The sequence below is a fragment of the Mus caroli genome, chromosome 5 (assembly GCF_900094665.2).
Source record: "Mus caroli chromosome 5, CAROLI_EIJ_v1.1, whole genome shotgun sequence".
Taxonomy (NCBI): Eukaryota; Metazoa; Chordata; class Mammalia; order Rodentia; family Muridae; genus Mus; species Mus caroli.
In genome coordinates this window covers 1883154-1903736 of record NC_034574.1, presented here as the reverse complement: position 1 = coordinate 1903736, position 20583 = coordinate 1883154, and the positions used below count along the sequence as shown (strand labels likewise).

Here is a 20583-nt window from a genome sequence, read left to right as displayed (position 1 = left end):
TACAGCATTAAAAGCTTACACTGGGAAATGGAAAAGTTTGACATCGATGATTTATGTGTTTATTCTATGAAGTAGGAGAATAGAAGTGAATTAAATCAAAGGCAATGGGAAAGAAAACAATAATAAATGTCAAAGAAGAGATATGCAATTGAAAGCAAAACTAATTGAAAACATCAACAAAGTCAAGAGCGATCAACACCTAGATCCATGATGGAGACAACAGAAGAGAGGTGTTCACAGAGCTGGGACAGGAGAGGCAAAGGGCTGGTTGGGAGGCGGGAGCTTGGCCAGAGCTGGACCACAACTGCAGGTCAGAGACTGGAGGCTAAGAGTCACAAGCCTGTGTCCTTGGCTGGCTTTTGGAAGATGGAGAAGCACGTGATGCTGGAGAGGCCTACAGTGCTGGAAATGGAACATTATTAGGTGGCCAGTGCACTGCTATGGACTCCTGACCAAACTCCTTTCTCCTCTAGGGTACCTTACACATCTTTTATGTAGTAAAGCTGATAGCACGTCTTCTTCTGGAAAGAGGGAAGTGTAACAGGGAGATGCTTGGAGCTTGATAGTGTTGCACTGAAAGCAGAGAGAGAGAGTTTGTAATACATACATACGTGTATATATATTAGTTTCATGAACGTTCGCTGAAATTTTCAAAAGCTTTTTCTTTTTCAAATACACATGAATACGTATAATGTTATTATTGACTAACAGGTGACAAAAGCAGGCTTACATAGCATGGTTTAATGGTGGCAATTATGTGTCTGGAATGATTACAACTCCAGTTCTGTGGACTTGCAGTCAGGGAGCCATGGAATATAAAAATTCCAACTGAATTTGTTGCACTTGGATGCAGTGACACATTTTGGCAGAACCTGAAGGTTTAGGATTTCACATTCCAGGGTGTGGCTGCAGTACCATTCTGACACAGAATTAGCATCTCTAATTAATGTTATATAAAACAGAGGCCAGGGAGCAGAGCCGGCAGGGATTGTTCCATGTAAGGCAAATAGTATTTTTAGGACCAGCGTGCATTTTTTTTCGTCCACATGGCACTCAACAGATGGTGATGTGGGCGGCTGTGGTTTAAGATCTGAAGTAGTTCATAAAGACATCCAGTCTTATCCTTGTCCGTCCTAGAGGCAGTGATGGCTACAGACTAATCCAGACATCTCTACCCAAGATCGTGCCAGCAATCCCTGTGGGTGGACCCTGCTGGACCCTGCAGACAGGCAGTGCCCTGAACAGCAGGATGGCTGGAGACGGCTTGTTTCTGCCTGCTGGCAGTGCTCAGAATAGGCATAGCCAGGCCGATTTCATTATGAAAAAGAACTTGGAGTTTTTCTTCCCATGGCATTCCTTAATTCTTAAAAATAAATCCTGAGGCTGAAATCATCTTTCTCCAGAAGTTCTCTTTGAATTATTCTTAATATTTCATCCCACCTGCTGTATAAGCTGTATCTGTCCAGAGTCTTGGACTCTAGCAGGAAGGGCAGAGGAGTACTGAGGAGCAGGCCTTGGCACGTGCTTTTGTTTATATACCACAGAAAGCACACGAGCCCCTTGACACGAATCCCTTACTATCAACATTTGTATCACCAGTTTCACTTTCTTAATTTGGTCATATCCCATCATTGTTATTATTTTTTCTCTAAATCAATAAACGGTTCTACTTACATTCATTCGATCCTCTCTTGTCTTTTGATGCTTGTGTTTGTAGCCTTGCTATGTAGACCAGGCCAAGCTCAAACTCGTGACAGTGCTGCGTGATCCTCCAGCCTCAGCCTTCTGAGAGGTGGGATTTCTGGCACTCAACACCACGCCTGCAGATCTTCTCTTCTTTTATGACTTCCTAAATTAAAAAGCATTCCACATCCCAGTAGATTTCAGAAGTGTGTATATTGAGAAGCCAAGCTTGGTCAGTGTTTTACTGTAATCCTTAGTAGCTCCCATAAAAAGCCCATGCATGTCCTTGCTCTCATCACAGGCAGTCAGTTCCTAAACAGCATACATTTGAGGGTAGTATCTTTGCTGATTTCCAAAAGTGCAACAAGCATTATTTCAGCTTGTTTTCTTTTTTTTTTCCCCCACATATTTCAGTCATGGATGGTTTTCTTACTCATTTCATATAAATCTTCAAATTTTGTTTTAGAAGCTACATGTCAATCCAGTTTGTGTGGGTATATTAGTCAGGGTTCTCTAGAGTCACAGAACTTAGTGAAAAGTCTCTGTAGATTAAATTAAATTACTGGAATGCCTTGCAGTCTATAGTCCAACTAACCCAACAATGGGCAGCTGTGAATGGGAAGTCCAAGAATTGAGTAGTTGCTCAATCCTAGGAGGCAGAGTGTTTCAACTGGTCTTCTATATAAGCTGGAATCCTGAACAAGTAGATTCCAAAAGATGTGCTGGAAAGTAAGTGCAAGCAGGCAGAAAAGAAAGAGGCCTTCCTTCTTCCATAGTCCTTCTAGCTGAAGGTGTGGCTCAGATGAAAGGTGTGTGCCACCACGCCTGGTCTTGGAACTTGTACTGTCCCAGGCTGGCCTTGAATTCAGAGGATGACTTGCCTTTGTCCTCTGGGATTAAAGGCATGTACCACCCTTCCTGGTCCCAAGGTTTTCATGGCTACTATGTCTCAATATACAGATCAAAAGTCTGTGTTTTCCAGCCCCAAGATATGAATGACGGGTATGCCCTCCATTTCTGGATTGTATTTCATTCCAGATATAGTCAGGTTGGCAACCAGGAGTAGCCGTCACAGTGGTTGAATGATTATCCCTATAACTCTTGAAGATGTTGGTTCTCCAACATCTCACTCTCATGAAAGAACAAGCCCACTAGGTCAGCCCTTATGTCATGCTCAGAGCTTTGTAAACTAACATTTTCTTTGCAGAAATGGTCTAGGACTGCTTGGTGCATCCCCAACATTTACATACTTCTCAGATAATTCTCTAAAAGCATTGGGCTGGTTTGCACTTCCCATCAGCATACTCTTTCCTAGTGTTGCTGGTTTGTGATTCAGTATTCTTTCCCAGCCCAGTTTCTTTTCCAACATGCAGTGCACCCACTTCTGCAGAAGCCTGTTTATGTCTCAGATAATTTGCCAGTGTAGCATGCTTCTTTGGAGAACAGTGTTCAATCAGACCTTCCTGGGCTTCCTTCCTCACACACTATGCTCCAGTGAAATGTGAGCTACATACTGAATTAACCAGGGCCTGTGGCATAGAACACTAAGTTCTGATAGGCATTTTCTAAATACTCAGAGCACTGCTAGACACATTTATAGAATGTATAACAACCAGATAACTGTTACCAGTAATTGGCAGTCAAACAAATCCGCCTCAGCTCCAACCACCCACCGCAGGAGCAGAATAAATGTTATTTTTCCCTTTTTTTCTCCCAGATGAATAGAAGCCTCAGATTCATTTCAGCTGTACAGAATGAAAAAGCCTTCAAGCTACCACCTGTCAATAATCCCTTTTTAAAAATTCTATAAAGACAATATAGCCCCAATAAAGATAGTCTGGGAGAACAGGAGAGAGAAAAATAGAACTCCTGACAACTTCTTTATTTTCATTTTTATATGTGTTTTTTTTTCCCCTAACTTTTAGCCATCTGTCATCTGTGGTTGATGTCTTTTTATGAATACAGTTTTACATTCTGATTTGTTTATTTCAAACATTTAATTTTGTTAGACATCCCATCTAATGGTTTCAGCCAGTGAGTCTGGGAGTGATGGATGGGTCTTTTCCTCAAAAGACCTGCACTTCTTGAGATGTACTGTCAGTAGCTATATGAGCACTCATTCTAGTCACAGCATAGCCTTACAGAGCACTGGACGTGAGAAAGGCTAAGGAGAAGGCCAGAACACTGGAACTTTGCAGTAGTAGCCACTACTGGTGGTCCTTTTTCTCAGGAGGTTGTAGTCTGGCACTTTGCAGAGCTCTGTTGACTAGAGGTGTGGCCAGCAAAGGGCCTGACATTGAGAGGCTGGTGTGAGACTGGGATCCTCAGAATAATCGAGGGTGAGAAAAACATGGGCCAGTGCGGGACATGGACACAGAGCCCCTGTGTACTCACGGCAGCTTTTGAGCTAAGTCTGGAATAAAGGCTACATGTATTCAGCCTGCATTGAGGTTAGTGTTTGTTTCTCAAGTATTTGTTAGCAATCTTGCTTGCTCTCCTCCCCCATTCTCTCCCTCCCTCCCACCCTTCTTTCTTCCTTTACTGACGCATTTTGTCTCTGAGATGCCTACTTGACAAATGTACACCCCCTCCCCCAAAGTCAAAGGTGATGGGTATTAGATTTTGCCATAGTGAACAGAGACGACTTACAGATATAAAAGCCCCTTCCATTATTATTTTTTCATTTGTTTTCTCCTTCCGGTATACTGATTTCACAGAGGACTTGAATGTTTTCTAGGTGAAACAGGGAGGACATTCAGTTTGCTAAAGTGTACGAAACACTTCTTGAACAAGCATGCAGAGTTAATGTATGCCAACATTTTCTCCATTTTAGAGCTGTCACTTTTTTTTGCAAATTTTAATTGCTTTATTGAAATATAATTGTCAATTGTAAATTAAATGGTGTAGCCTGTCAAAGAGTTAGCCTGTCTCAATGGCTATATATGTGAGATATATATTGATATTCAAGATTGTGTGTTTGTGTGTATCCAGAAAACCGTCCTGATATTCGAGACTATATTTAACCTCCCCAAATTTCATGTGTTCATTCTATATCCTTTCTTCCTTGATAAGTTATTTCTTTACTGCTTATGTTGAAAAGAGCCCCTTCAAGCCAGAGTGGATTAAATTAAAGGCAGGCTCACTGGGAAACTGCTCAAGGGAAAGTTCACTGGCCCCAAGGATTGAGAGCAAGGAAGTCTACATGGGGTGGGGCAGAGGGGGATGAAAAGAAAGGGCCCAAGTGCAGAGAAAGAAGAGAGAGACGGAGACAGAGAGACAGAGACAAAGAGAGAGAGAGAGAGAGAGAGAGAGAGAGAGAGAGAGAGAGACAGAGGGAGGAGACCAAAATATCTGGATTTAATAGGGAAGAGCCTCTGAAGGAAGGGCAGCCCAGCCCCTGGGCTGCAAAGTTCAGGGTTAGGGGCAGGGCCAGGTAGGGACTGAGGGTGATGCTGGGAGAACCTGGAGGCCAGGTCTGCTTTGATGTGTAAAACATGCACTTCAGCCCCTTGCCCAGGGTCTGAAACCAAACATCCCAACCTTTTGTTGATTATGAGTAAGGGGCTCAATAATCATCCATGACTACTTCCTGCTGGCATCCAGGTCAGGTTTAGGGGGTGTGGGCAGAAAGCTGGATGGAATGTGGCCCAGTCTGGGAAGAGCTGTTGTTTCACTGCTGTCCAGGCTGTGGGACCATGTGGGGGTAGGGTTGCAGGCACAGTTGAAGCAGTCTGTGAGGCTGGGCTGAAGCACCTGTGTGTGGGTAACTGTTTTGGAGATGTCATAGATGGAGATTCTGAGAGAAAACCTGGATGTTAGGGGCAGAAGATAAAGTTTAGGGAGAAAAGCATTTTCTTGAGTGTACATTTGAAACTCTTAGGCCCATGGTCTTGGGAGTTGGAGGAGGGGTGGAGGGGTCCCAGGACCAGGGAAAGGGAATAGATCCCACCCTCAGGAATGGGCAGCTGGGAAGGGAAACAGGCTGCTCATTGGCAGTATTTATCTTGAGTCCATTTGACTTGTGAGAGGCAGATTCTAGTGGATTCCCTGAAGCTTACCAGAATCATTTTAAGTTTACACTCCATTCCTTCTTTCCCCCCTTATTCCAGGCAGCCTGTTGTCACTAGAAATAAATTTACATATTCTAAATCTTGTAGAAATATAGCCTACATGTTCTCAGGATTCTGGCTCTTTCATAGGATCTAACAATTTTGACATTCATTTTGTTTTAACTCTTGTTAGTATTAATTAATTAATATATTTATATTTTGTGGATATACCACATTTTTTAAACATTTACACACTGGTAGATATTTAAGTTGATTTTAGTTTTACTGTTTCTAGCTATTACAAATCAAGTGTCTCTGCAAAATTATTTTATATGGACATATCTACTTTTCTTTGAATAAATATGTAAAAGTAGAAATGCTAAATCATATGGATCCAATCTTGCCTGTTAAAGATCCTAGCCTGGCAAGAGTGCTCAGTGGATAAAGGTTCTTGCAGGACTCACAAGGTACATGGAAAGAACAAACTCTTTCAAGTTGTCTTTTGAATTCCACATGTGTAGTTTGGCACATGCATACCCACACATAAATAAATAAAGACAACTTTAAAATTCCTGACTGTCTGATCTCTAAGAGTTGTTATGCCTTTTTACATAGCCATAAGCTGTGTGTGAGAGCGTTTTGTCTTACTGGCCATTAGTGGTATATAAGAGTTAGTCTATCTGGTCACTAGGAGGACATGAAAGTTACAGTCTACCTGACCATCAGAAGTGTGAGAGAGTTACAGTCTACCTGACCATCAGCAGTGTGAGAGAGTTACAGTCTACCTGACCATCAGCAGTGTGAGAGAGTTACAGTCTACCTNGAGTTACAGTCTACCTGACCATCAGCAGTGTGAGAGAGTTACAGTCTACCTGACCATCAGCAGTGTGAGAGAGTTACAGTCTACCTGACCATCAGAAGTGTGAGAGAGTTACAGTCTACCTGACCGTCAGCAGTGTGAGAGAGTTACAGTCTACCTGACCATCAGCAGTGTGAGAGAGTTACAGTCTACCTGACCATCAGCAGTAAGAGTGAGTTACAGTCTACCTGACCATCAGCAGTGTGAGAGAGTTACAGTCTAACTGGCTGTCCAAAGCATCTGAGAGTGACAGCTGTAACATCTCTATTTTAGAAAATAGGCACTTCTATCTAATAGTGACTTTCATAGATGTGAAATTTCTCTGCCTATGTTTGTCAATAATATGTCTTCTTAAGTTTCTGTTCAGATATTTTGTCTCTTTTTTTTATTGAAAATTTGCTTTCTAATCATTGGGTTTTGAGTCTCTACATGCTCTGGCTAGAGAACTGCATTGGACTAACAGCTTTAAAATAGCCTTTTCAAGCCAGGCGGTGGTGGCGCGGATTTCTGAGTTCGAGGCCAACCTGGTCTACAGAGTGAGTCCAGGACAGCCAGGAGACAGACAGACAGAGAAACCCTGTCGCGAAAAACTTTAAAAAAAAAAAAAGCCTTTTCAGTCTTTTCATTTGCTTAATAGCTACTTTTGAAGGGAAAAGGATATAATTTTGGTATACATTTATAAAATCTTTTAAATATATTTTATATTTTATACTTCATTTTATATTAATTATTTTAATTAATTTATATTTAATTAATTTATATTATTTTAAATATTTTAATATAAAAATATAAACTATATTTACATTTAACTATTTTAATGAATCATCCAATTCCCAGTGCCTACACAGCAGCTCACAACTGTCTCTAACATTAGTCCCAGGGGATCTGACTCCCTCTTCTGGCATCTTCCAGCACTCATGTAAATATATAATAAATTTATTTTTATATTTAACTGTAAAACACATATTGATATAAATATGTAACATATTTTATAAATATATTTTTATGAATACATATTTAAATATATTTACATAATTATATATTTTTGGTTTAGGGCCAGCGGAATGGCTCAGAGGTTAAAGTTCAGTCTAATGAACCCACATAATGGAAGGACTCTTGCAAGTTGTTCTGCTGACCTCCACATAAGCACTGTGGCAAGTTCCACTCCAGACACATATACATATTTATACTACTATATATTCATGTAAAACCTCAGCTTTCCAGGCCTGGAGAAATGGCTTAGGAATTAAGACCTCTGCTTGCTCTTCCAGAGGACCTAAATTCAAGTTCCAGTGCCTACCTGGTAGCTCTCAACCATCTGTAATGCTAGTCCCAGGGGATCCGACTCCCTCTTGTGCCTTGCCTAGCACAGGTGAGATGGTGGTGGTAGTAGGAGTTAATCCGCTCTAAACTCCCTGCTGGCAGCTGTGCCCCAATGTTGTGGATTCTCAAAAGACACAAACACACACACAGCCTTATTTTTTAATATGACCTAAGCAGCTCAGTGGCTAGGCCACTCCCAAATTTCCACGTTGCTAGCACCTCCTCTCTGATCCTCCTGAATTTTTCTTACTAAAATCTGTCTTCCATCTTTGTTACCCCAGACCCCTTCCTTGGCTTTTATATGGCTGTATGCTTTCTTCTCCTGCTTCCCTGGCATAGAGATTCTAAAAATGCCCTTCCTCTTCCCTGGGTTCCATTGCCCAGGAAATCTAAAGTCTCTCCTCTGTTTCACTGACCAACCACTGGCCACAGGCAACTTTATTTACCGAATAGAGCCAACCGGGGGCAAGGACTCTCAGTGTCTTACATGAAAATATGCGAATTCCCATGTAATCTGGGAACCCAGTTAACATACTATAAGCAATAAACCCAATCCACAACACACGAGCAGGCAAAACCACACACACATGAAAATAAAAGTAAAGGTTAATAACTTTCTATTGCTGGTATATTAAAATATGATTTTTTGTGTGTTTTCATAGTATATACTCTAACCTTTCTAAACTTATTACCATAGCCTTTTAAAAATATTTTTTGGGGTAAAGAGATGGTTTAATGGTTAAAATAGCTGCTGCTGCTGCAGAGATGGGCTTGATTCCCAGAGCCACATGGTCCCTCACAGCTGTAATTACAGTATAGATTTGCCTTTCTTCTCTGGCTGCCTTTAACACGTGCTCTTATCACTGATTTTACATGATGTTACTGTAACGTGTTGACATGTGTTTTCCTCCAGACCTTTGTGCCTCAGCGTCTTGGGTGTTCATAGTTGTTCTGAAGTTTGAAGACTTGTAGGCCATGGAGTCCCACCCCGCTCTCATCCCACTCTCTTTCCCCAGATCAGAAAGGTAACTGGAGGATCAAGAAGGCTGTCTGATGAAGCAAGGCTTTGATGATACGCTCCTCCTAGACAAGGGGATGGAGAGAGTAGCCTTTACTGGAGAAAGCCACAAGGCTCCCTGTACTACCCAACACTTTTAAAAAAGAAAAGAAACTTAAGTTGCATGGCTGTTGGGTCCTTTGTTTCATTGACTGTCCCACATGTCACCCAAGCTTTCTTTTCTTTTCTGTTTTCCCTTTGTCTGTCTCCAGCCTATCACTGTGTGTCTGTCCCTGTGTCTTCAGCCTACTTATGCTTTGCTTCTCCAGCCTCTAACTCAACAGTAGTTTCATCCAACATATTATTCGCCTCCAATATCATAGCTTTCATTTCTAGAAATTTTGTGGAATCTCTTTTATATGTCTGCTTAACATGGATAATGTTTCTTTTAGCTTTTCAAACTATGGAATGCCTATAATAGTTTTCTTTTTACAAACATTCTTTCTTCCTTTACTATTATTTTTTTCCAGTCTTTTCTGGATCAGTATTATTGTTCCAATTCAATTTTCTCTTCTTTTTTCTTTGAATGCTGAATCAGATATTTTGCATCATTGGGGTTAAACACCTGACAGAAACAAGTTAAGATGGGAAGGGTTTCTTTTGGCTCACTATGTCAGAGGTTTTAATCCATACTTTTTGGTTCTGCACACTAGGAACAGAACATCAGGCTGACAGGGGTGTGTGTGTGCGATAGAGGCTGTTCTCTACATCTACATGGACAGGAATGAAAGAGCAAAGAGATACAGAAAGGGCATAGCTGAGATAGTCCCCCACTGGTACAGCCCCTATAACCTGCTTCCTGTAACTGTGTCTCACTTCTGTCCTATCCGGAATGACATCATCATACTATAAATCCATCAGAGGACTAAAGTGTTGGTTACATCAGAGCCCTCACAATCTGATTAGCCCTTGAAACAAAACACCATAGAAGAGACAAGGGAACTTGGGCTGATTTGGAATGCCTCGTGTGGCCTCTTTAAGAAGAATTGTACTTTAATTCAATCTTGTACCACCACCCCTGGAAAGAGGGGGTACCTCTCCAGGAAATCCCAACTGTTACAATGGCATGCATGGAAAAACAGCCTTTCCAAGGGACATAACCAGGACCAATCAGAGAGAAAAGGAAGTCTGGAGGGGGAGGACCGTTGGAGGCTGTAAAAGCTCATCCCCATGGATCAGCAGTACCACTAGATCACCACCCTTTACCCAAGGCACCAGTCATCATAGATAAAGGGCAAGGTTTGTTCCACTGCTTCAATGGTTGTTTCTTAGCTGACAACCAAAGTTAATTGTCACATATTCCCAATATTTTTTTATGCAGTGTCATAGATCATGGATTCTTTCTTATCAGATTCTCCTTATTTTTAACCCCATCCCCACCCAGATCATTTTCAACTAATTTAGGACAAGTTCAAATTATGTTTAAAAAATGTATCTTTTTGGTCTTGCTTTATGGCTTTGGAAAATAGAACCTAAGAATCATGTAGATCAGTGGTCTCAGCCATCCTAATGCTATGAGCCTTTAATACAGTTCCTCAGGTTGTGGTGACCCCAACCACAAAATTGTTTTCATTGATACTTCATAACTGGAAGTTTGCTACTGTTATGAATCATAATGTAAATATCTGTGTTATCTAAAGCAACCCCTGTGAAAAGTTCATGTGACCAACAGATTGAGAACCACAGAGCTAGACCAAATGAACTCTTCCAAAACTGAGGCAAGCAAGACCCTCCTTGCAATTAAAAGCAATGCCTTGTGAATCCGTAGAGTTTTGTCCCTGGTCTTTGAAAGTGTCACTTTGACTTTGAAAATGACTAAGTTATCCCGATGGAAATCTGAGTTTCTATGGTATTTTACAGGTTCCATTAAGAAGGGATCTTTCCTCTGTTGCCCACCTGTGGATCCTGTTCCCCTAACTGGTTGAAACCCAGGGGCTCCTCCCCCTTCTCAGAGGAGAAAGGGAGGTGGAAAAGGGGAGGGGCTATATGAGGGGTTGTGTAAGAGGAGGGGGAGCTGCAATTGGAATTTAAAGTGAATACCTAATGAATTAATTAATGGAAAAAAAATAGAGATCTTACTGTTGACCACACAGAGTCTCATTATTCTCATGGGATTTTTCTCCTTTGTCCCCTAAATTTATCTTGAAGTTTTGTTTTGTTGGGGGTTGTTTTGGTTTTTTTTTTAAAGACCTAATAATAAAAGTTGATTCTGAGTTCAGAGAGTCTCAGTGTCTGTTATAATCACAAACTTTATGTAACAGGCTTATTTGAGGTAACAGGTAATTAAAACACAGTCAAAAGTAGTTAATTCACCCGGCACAGGAGAGAATACAGCAGTTTTGCCATCCAGTGTGATTCTGCGACTAGTAAATGGATGTTCAGAGAGAAAATTGAACTACAGTGTAGGTGACCTCATTTTATTATGTGTTATAATTACATATGTGTCAAGAGTTTTGCACCCAAACTTGAGTGTTAAAGCTGCTGCCGTTTTGGGAAGTTGCTAAGGTATTAGAGACTTAAAACATCACACTGGGTGGCAGTTCACCTCTCTCTGTTGTCTTTGTCACCAGACTTCACCTTCAATTGATATTACTAGCCCAATGATGACTTTTCTTTTCTTTCTTTTCTTTCTTTCTTTTTTTTTTTTTTGAAGGCATATGTTAGAACCAGAGTTCTAATTCTTCCTTCTGTTCCCAGTATAATTGGAGAGTAAGGAGGCAGAATTTAACTGCAAAATAAATTTGCTTTTGCTTGCATTAGACTGCCCACCGTTTCTCTCCCCCCTGCATTTCCAAGTCAGTTTATATTTTATGGGTTTCCTCTTTTGTAATGCAATACTTTATTTAGACAGGGAAATTTGAAACACCAAGACATCTAGAACAGAAATCAAGATTGCTGTGAGTGAATGTCCCTCTATGTATCAGTCAAAGCATGAGATCATCTTGAAAGTAATGGTCAACCCCATATCTTTCCCAATCTTTTGCAAAGCATTCCTAGCGCTTCAGCATATATTGATGAAAATTGTATCCTCATTCTCATTAGGAAACCATATGTTGCCACTAGAGCAAATGTTTAAGAAATAAACAAGTTAATATTTGAAACAGCTTTACCAGAAGGTCATTGCTCTTCAGCCCCAGCAGTCGCTGCCTGTATTTCTATTCACTGATACAGTGTGATTTGAGATATACCCCATAGTATATACCTAGAATGGGAGAGGAACCTGTGTATGGGGAGCATCTCAGCTCCCAGAGCCTGACTGACTATCTGCCTAGCATTTGCAAGACGCCTGGTTATCTGGGACGCCGGGACAAGCCCTCTCTAGTCTCAATGTCTATGATTAGTTGCTTGTCCATATGGAAGCCTTTATTCCTTAAAATTAGGTGTGCAACCCTGCTGGCTGTTGTCAGTCATTTCTCATTCACATACTGAGCCCGTGTCCCTCCTTAGACCATGTCCTTGTCTACCAGAGCATATTGTGTATAATGTGTTCTCTGGCTTTCCTAGTGTCTACTGCTTCCTCTTGTAGCCTTTAGCTTTAGAGGGAGGCCTGACAGTTCAACCTCTTTGACTAGACCTCACTTACCTAGTGTTCTTCGTGAAATTTCCTTAATTTCTTTTCCTTGTGTTGAGTCCTGACCCCCTCCTTAAGGCACTCCATATTTTCTCTGTTTTGTTCATGTTCTTTATATACCCACTGCTGTAGGGACTGCAGCCTCAGCAGGCTCTCTTAGCAAAGTAATTGCACTTTCTGGCAATTCACACGGGTTGTCTTCGTCCCATTTGCCATCTGAGCCAAGCATTGCACACAATGATCGCATGTACCACCTGCAACACTCACCTCTCGCAGGTTACTCTTTCCTAATATAGCATGACTCTTTCAGAACTGATCCATAGAATATAGGTCAGGCTCAGTTCCGTACATACGGGTAGATTAAAAGTATCTGAACACTCCACAGGACACTTCTTTGATTTCAAGATACATTTTTAAATGACAGCAGGTGATTTATATATTAACAAAGATATGTTTGAAATATGTTCAGAAAAGTCAATGGAACATACCAAAATGGTTTCTGTTTAAAGGCATAGGGAGTGGGCTCTCAGCAACCTCCCATGGAACATTGGATTTCTAGAAACTAGCTGTTGACCTAAAGTGAGCAATGTATATCCTACCCTGCTGTTGTCACTCTGAATGACATTGTCACATCATAGGGAATGTAGCCTGCGATCAGTAACCATTACAGAATAATGTCTGCAGGTTCAAGATTTGTCCCTTGTGAATTTTGAAGGTAAAAATATTTGATAACCTGCATGTTTCCTCTGCCAGCAGAAATGTAATGCTCCATCATATTTCTACCAATCACCCCTCACACTTGCCTTGACTTTTTTGGTGTTTCCAACAGCCTTTGAAGGCTAGGTGACTTAATTTGGTGTTGCCTGAATTTAAAGGCTGACTGTTCCAAACATGCATAGGAGAATCAATGAAAATCTTCCTACTTTCCTAAGCAATGAGGTTGATTACATAAACATTTCCATTTATTTATTTATTTATTTATTTATTTATTTATTTATTTACTATTTGTAGATTATTCTCTTAATTGCCTGAAATCTGCTTAGGGTCTCACCTTGCCCTTCAACCTCTTTTTTGGCATTTTCTTCCTCTGCCCAAGCAGACCTTTGGAGCTACCATTCTTACTAGTGAGTACCTGGAAACGATTTGGACTTTGTCTCAGAAACTGACTTCAAGGGTGATCTGAAACTTGAATGAGGTAACTTCTTCTTTGAGCCTTCCTGCGGCAAAGCCAACTTGGCCACATGTGCCACACGCCTTTCATAGTCCTTGTCTACAGAGAGCGTCCCAGTTTTAGAAACTGGATTATTTTGGAAGAGTAGGGGAGATAGGAGTCATTTTTTTCTCCCCTCTATTGGACTTTTGAACATAACTAAGCAAATCACTGTTAAAGTACCATCATATGACTAGTGCTACCGAGGAGCAGAGGGACAGTGGCTAGAAGCATATCTCCCTAAAGCCAGACAGGCTTCAGTACACCTACCACACCTATTCACAAAGGACAAACAGGAAATAAGGAAGAAAACCGTTACATCAAGGGCTGGCATTCCTAGGAGGCTCCTTGTTTGTCTGTTCTTGGGTCTCCAGTGATGTTTCTTTTCTCCACTTCCTCTGCTGGGATCCATCTGTAATGAGCAGAAATGGTTTAAGGACATAGGTCTATTTTCTCTGAAGTTAAATGCTTCTTATTCAGACAGATTCTACTTTTCAAAAGAAACTGACCTATGGCAGTTTCCTACTGTTTTCTGCAGTATGGAAAGAGTTTTAAGATATGTAAAATACAAAAAAAAAGCTAAATACAAGCTGGCTCTCTGTGCCTTTCGTAGAAGTGGGAGGGGACTGAGCAGATGGACATGATTCGGTGTCCGGGCATGGTATGGCAAGTTGCCTGCCACTTCCCTCCTACAGCTGAGCCTGTGCCAATGAAAACACTTCTGATTGAAAATTTTTCTGCTCTTTAATTTATACTTTTGCTCTGTAATACTGTTCCTAAGGACTTTTCAGAGATCTCCTTTAAACACAAGGATCCCTTAGTCATTATTGGCTCAGCAGGGGGTGGAATGCTACCTAATTCTCCCTAAATGTAGGAGCTTTGTAGAACTATTGCTGATCTTTTCAGAACAGGTATTTTGCCTGATAGTGGCAGGGCAAATGGGTAATGCTTTCCAATGGAAGGCTGTCTGAGCTTCCAGAGGAGTGTACCATGCATAGAGTTCTGATAGCAAAGACCCATACTAGTGCATTCGATCAGCACTCTTGTTCTGTGAGTAGCTGCCTTTGTACACAGAGATAAGGCACACTGAATTACAGGGCCACCAGGGTGCAAATACACACCAGTCTTCCATGTTATTTCCATCACTGAAGGGTGGTGGTGCTAACCAGCTTCATGCCATTCCAGGGCTTGGGTGGAATCAAATTAGATTAGCTGTGCATCAACCAGAGACTGTGCTGGCAAACATCAGACATATATGACCATGCTTTCTAAGAAAAATATTGAGGCACTGGTATTTCTGATAAATGTATTATATAATCTATGGAATTAATGGTGAGCAGAGAAAAACTGAATAAAATTGAAATCTTCAACACTAAGAAAGCAAAACGAACCTGAAAAGAAGCTATCAGCGTGCTCTTCTCCAAGCCTTGGGGTCTGTTCCATCCTCTGCAGTTTAATAGCTGTTTGTCCGTGTATAATGAACTGTACTTTTTGAGCTTTATATGTTGAGAACAGAAGAGTACCATCTCGGTTTGCCCATCAGGGGTTGCTGCAACAAAATATTGTAAAGTGAGTAGTATGAATACTAGAAATTTGTTTCTCATAGTCCCAGAAGCTGGAAAGCCCAAGATCAAGGCTCTGACATATTTAGTGCCTGTCTTTCTCAAAGAAGATATCTTTGCCCTGGATACTCACGTAGCGGATAGAAGAACCCTGGTCTTTTTAGCTGCTTACAAGGACATTAATCTTACTTACCATGGTGCCATCTTTATAACTTAACCACATGCCCAAACCTCCATGTCGTAGTACATTAGCTTTGGTGGGTAGGATTCAACATATGAAACTGGGTGACAAATGGAAGGAATTGAGGAACATAAACTTTTAGATCATAGCTAGTATGTAACTGATCAGCATCTCTGTGGTGACAGAAGATAATAGAGTTTAGAAGAGTGGGTATGGGGTAGAGGCGGTGGTGCCAGTAAGCCCCCAGTAAACAAGAATGGTTTGTTGATTGTTACAGGCAGAAGTAGCAGCCTCCATGCAGAGCTGGCTTCCATATGCAGCATCTCCACAGCCTGCTGAGCCTGGCTGCCGCTGTGTATGGACAACTCTACCTGACTCATAGCTTCATGTGTTTCATGTCCATAGTATTTAGCTTTAACACTCCTGCTGCCTCTTTACCCAGGGAAAATTACGCCAAATAGATCTGACTTTGATCTATTTTCAATTTTGGCTGAATTATGGACAATAATACACCATTTTCAAGTAGTTAGAAACTCCAGGCTACAGAAATCCAAAACCTTTTTAGCCTTTTCAGATCTTGAAAGCAGATGATTAACCATTGTCTGCTGTACACTGGCTTGGGCTTCTCTGTGTTGAACTCCTGGCTCTAACTCACACTTGAATTCTCCCTTTAATCTTATATAGCACGGTTTTTGTATTGCCTTAATTTCAGAAATAGATATTTATACGTTGGCTTTGTTATTTTATCAAAACCATGAGTTTTACAATATTCTCTCCTAAAAGATGCTTTTAACCTAGTAGTTGCAAAGCATCGTATTGCACACAAAAGGACTATCAAGGCACCATTTATACCTGCCTATACCATTTGGAATTTTCCTCCCCAATATATCTGTGCAATGAAATTCCATGTTAATAGGTCTCTGATAAGCTAGAAGCCCAGAGAACTCATCCTATTCTATGATAATGTGTTAGCTGCCTGCTGCAGAACTTAATTCAAATTGCTCCAAGCAATTGTTCTTGTTCCAGTGTTCATGCACTGGTTGAGGTTGGCTAATCCAGGCTTGCTGGTTACTTGTAGGTGACCTCCAGCATTGCCCTACATATTTTCATCCCTCTTGAGCCAGCAGGCTAGTTAAAGCCATTCTTCTCTTACTGTGGCAGAACAGCAAGGAATGTGAGTGGAAACGTGATACCTCCTTAGTCATTGTATATAATGACTTTTTCACTTCCAGACCCACTCCATTGGTCAAGTAAATGAAATTACCATTATAGAAATGCATAGTCATATGTCAGGCATTCCAGTTATAGAAATTGGCCCAGTGTGCACATCTTCAACATAAATAATACAACTAACTGCATTTGGCTTTCCCAGTCCACTGATTGTCAAGAGACTTGGAACATCCACCAAGCCTCAACTTTTCAGTGATAACTTAATTCCATCTCATATGTTCCACATTGCTTTGAAATACTGTGATGGGTTGTGTTTTCAACTTTACAGACAATGGAATCACCTAGGCCTCTGAGTATGCCTGTAGGAGATTATCTTTATTATATTAATTGATCCACTGTGTGTTGCACTATTCTTAGACTGAGATCCTGGACTTAGTGAATGAAGATGCAGTTCTTTACAGCATATATACATTCACAACTCCCTGCCTCCCATTTGTGGATATGATGTGACCACTTGCTTCAAGGTCTTGTTGCCTTGACTTCCTTGCCATGGTGGACTTTAACCATGTGCCAGAATAAATTCTTTCTTCCTTAAGTTATTTTTATCAGAGTATTTTGTCAAAGCAAGAAAAGAAGACAACAACCTGTTGGATGACAGGCCATTTGTTTACTTGATGACAGTAGTCTAGCGGGCAAGACAGAGATCTTTGCTCACGTGGATCTCAGTCTAGTTAGAAGAGAAAGAATGAATTAATAATGTGTATGTGTGCCCTTGCAGGAATGAGTGTGTAATAGAAATTAAAACGTCGATGAAGAAGTAAATAGGGCGAACAAAATAATTCACTTTTCCCTGCTGCTGAGGTTGTAAATGGGTTTTTACTACGGGTTGAGGGGATTCCAGGGCCTAAAAACTGACCATTGGGATTTAAACATGTACGATGCCCTTTAGTTCCTTTGTGATCTTGGATCTGTTGGATATACCTTAATGCTTCTATTGCTACATACAAATTTACCAGAGATGGAGTGGGATCTTCCAAGATTATAGTCTGTGGGTTGACCAATTGCATTTCTTTCTGGAGGTTGGCCTTCTCTTCCTGTCTAATGTGGTTGTTGTATCTTAATTCCTTATAGCCAAAGAACTGAAGTCCCTACCTCCCTCTCTCTGTCTCTCTCTCCCTCTCTCTGTCTCCCTCTCCCTCTCCTCTCCCTCCCCCCATCCCTCCCCCTATCCTTCCTTCCTTCCTTCCTTCCTTCCTTCCTTCCTTCCTTCCTTCCTTCCTTCCTTCCTTTTCTGGTTGTTATTTGCTCCTACAAGCTATTGCTACCAATCAGCAGGAGAAATACATATACTATGGACTGAATGGCATTAGAGTTTCAACTTCTGTGTAGAGAGAGAGCCCTATGCAAGGGTGTAACTCATTTGTGATCTTAGGATCTGATTGCCACACATAATATTTAATCTCTTAGTGTTTTGTCCCAATTTTCTCCTCAGTAAAATGGAGTTGATAATCATGTTGTCAACCTCACAGGGTAGTTTGAACATTAAGGTATTAGATTCAGTGAAAACACTTAGGAAACTCCTTGATATTTGAAATCCATGTGTGTAATCTATTTTATTATCTGGCAATGTAATGACTCTGTTATATGATTTTAAAGACCACTTAAACCTCAGAACTCATAGTTTTTTTATTGTACATTGTGGTGCAAAATGAACAAATAGAAGAAGCTGACTTAGAAAGGAAGGAGCAATGGAGCAATAGGGGGACTCCTTGATGTGAGCCTCCCAAGTGTCTGTGTCAGCAAGCAAGGTCCATTTCTGTTCCATGCTGCTCTCAGTACTTTCTCTGTAGGTGTTTTCTGGTTTGATATCTGGGAAGAATACCTGCTTCAGATCTAAAGCCGTCATTGCCATTGGCGTATTGTGTCATCAGTTGATCAGAGGTGCCAGTGCTATGTCTGAGCTATGAAAGTGTGAATGGCTTTTACCATTTTTAAACATGGATAACTGGTGCAGTCCCACCCCTGAATGGACCTTACTACCTGTGAAGGTCCACAACAGAGGTCCTTGTGGCCATCTGTCTGAGATGTTTGCAGCAATGCAGTGAGTCCAGTGCTTGCTGTCCCTGCTGAGAGCTGCTGCTGCTGACAGCTGTTCCTTCTGGAGCATGCTGGAAACTGATGACAAGATACTGTCTACAGGATTGCTTCTACTCCTGTCTCTTTGAATGATGTGCTCTGTCAAGAGCCTTGGTAGTTGTTTGTGTTGTCCTAGCTACAGAGGCCCATCATTTAGAGGTTTCTAAACAGCAGTGATTTTGCCCTTTGAATCTGGCTCACTCCTTGTTGTGGGATTGTTTCATGCATGCATGCAATATGTTTGACAAAAGCCCAAATTTCTAGTTTCTAGTTGCCAGTACCACCATCTACTCTAAACCCAAGATGTGGCTATCAACAATGTCTGTAAATATTGCCAGATATCCTGAGTGCATTTTCTATTTTATGCACTTACATACTTTTAGTGAGTTTAAAAATATGCCCTGTGTGTTTTTAATAAACTCAAGAACTACAGAATGGGGATTAGGGAATTATATGTCTTTTACTCCAAACATTCCAATGACATGCTTCTCCTCCAGAAACAAACATATTGCAATCCTTTAGTTTACACGTGTCCAGAAATGGCAGTGGAATTCATGGAAACTCACATATGGGCATAGACTTAGAGTACACACAGGTGTGTGCTTGTGATCTTTATGACATTTTTGCTCAGTGTAGATGAAAATCAAATGGTCTTATGGATCTGCTTTAGTTTGTTTCCTTGTCAGCTCTTTCCGGGTTGCTCCAGAAGCATGCTTAGTGCACGATCAATGATCTGGATCCCCCTCAACCTCTAGAGCCTTCTGCCATGGTCTGTCTTCACATTGATGCTGTATAGCTGTGAGAAGGATCTCTTAGGCATATCAATATTTTAAACTTGAAGTGTGTATTTTTCATCAAATAAAACCACCAAATCCTTCAAAATAAAAAATCCTAATACCTAGTTTTTGTTGGGAGCACATAAACTTTGGTTTCTATTGACTTCCTGATGCTATTAAGGACACTGTGACCATGATAATGTTATATGTTTTACACCAGAGCACCATGTTATTGTACAGTAGAATATGGTGCACACAACAATGTTTTTATTTATCAATGTGTGTGATTTACCATTTTTCATAATAAATGCCTTACCGTTTCACAAATTCATTTTCTATGTTCTAGTACCAGAAAATGTATAGTTGTTTTTTTGTTTTTGTATTTTTTTGCTGGTAATAAAGGTGATGGTATTCTTCATATAAAGCTGATGTCCTTGACAACATATATAACCATTCAATGACATTCTTTCAAAATGATACCTTCTCCTCTTAGCAAGATGAGCACGATAGTTCTCTTGACACGATTATCAGGTGGCTCCACAGAATCAATTAGTTTCTGAATATTTGTACAATGTGATTCAGAAACTAGACTTCTTAGAATTGCCAAATAATTACCAGGACCTAAGACCTCTAAAGACAAAAGAGAGTATGTAGGGACAAATTAGCTACTTTTTATAGTTACTCTTACTATTTCTGGCAGCTAAAACTGTTCAAGACGAAGCATTGTGCTATATATTTCATTGTCTCACAGTTCTGTGAAATATGTGCTGTTGGTAACCCATTTTCTGTAAGTGGAATGTGTTTCTTAAGGAAGCTGGATATAGCTCAGTTGGTAGAGGGCTTGCTCAGCATACTTTCAGTTCTAGGTTTGATTCCAGCATTGCATAAAAAAAATGTGGTGATGAAATCAGTACTTGAAGTGTAGAGAGGCAGTCCAATCACGCGGGACCTGAGACTGCTTTGGTTGGGGAGGCAGAAATCCGGCCTGAGTAGGGCCACAAGCCTC

General features: G+C 40.8%; 1 protein-coding gene and 1 non-coding gene across 9 annotated transcripts in view; both read left to right on the top strand.

The window, feature by feature from the left end:
• The window catches only part of Cdk14 (cyclin dependent kinase 14), a 574714-nt gene that overhangs the window by 384678 nt on the left and 169453 nt on the right, over positions 1-20583 (top strand). The gene's annotated exons all lie outside the window — the stretch shown is intronic.
• Positions 8943-9068, top strand: LOC115031188. The gene has a single exon (XR_003836808.1).